Source organism: Penaeus monodon, chromosome 15 (assembly GCF_015228065.2).
Source record: "Penaeus monodon isolate SGIC_2016 chromosome 15, NSTDA_Pmon_1, whole genome shotgun sequence".
Lineage (NCBI taxonomy): Eukaryota > Metazoa > Arthropoda > Malacostraca > Decapoda > Penaeidae > Penaeus > Penaeus monodon.
The window spans coordinates 26,380,144-26,380,562 of NC_051400.1; the positions used below are offsets into that span (position 1 = coordinate 26,380,144).

A 419-nucleotide genomic window follows, 5' to 3' on the forward strand; every position below is an offset into this window, starting at 1 on the left:
TATATTTCCCCTCCCCAGCTTTGTAATAGCCATTATTAACATACCAATATTTACCTCAAGTTTGGTCAATTCCAACTTGCCTTTCCCACAGGCTACCTAGCACAAATGCTACAAGTTCATTGCAGAGCTGCTATAATAGTTATACTTTTAATTAGACAGCTATCTACATTTGTTGATACTAGACGGAATATCATACCATGGTAAAAATATCACCACTCAAGAACATTTAAAAGCTAGTCTTTCAAGAGAAAACCATTTAACCCATGTTGGTAATACATTTGCTAATTCAAACCAATAATTCCCACCCCCCACCCACCACCACACGAAGTCCATATGTGACTAGTGATGCTGGAGCTTTAAGAATCTTTAGACCTGAAATGTATGCATTGCAAGATGCAATGGACTAGTCTATAACTTGA

General features: G+C 37.2%; 1 long non-coding RNA gene across 2 annotated transcripts in view; it reads right to left on the reverse strand.

Annotated features, from left to right (window-relative positions):
• Positions 1-419, reverse strand: part of LOC119581868 — an 11,236-nt gene that overhangs the window by 874 nt on the left and 9,943 nt on the right. The gene's annotated exons all lie outside the window — the stretch shown is intronic.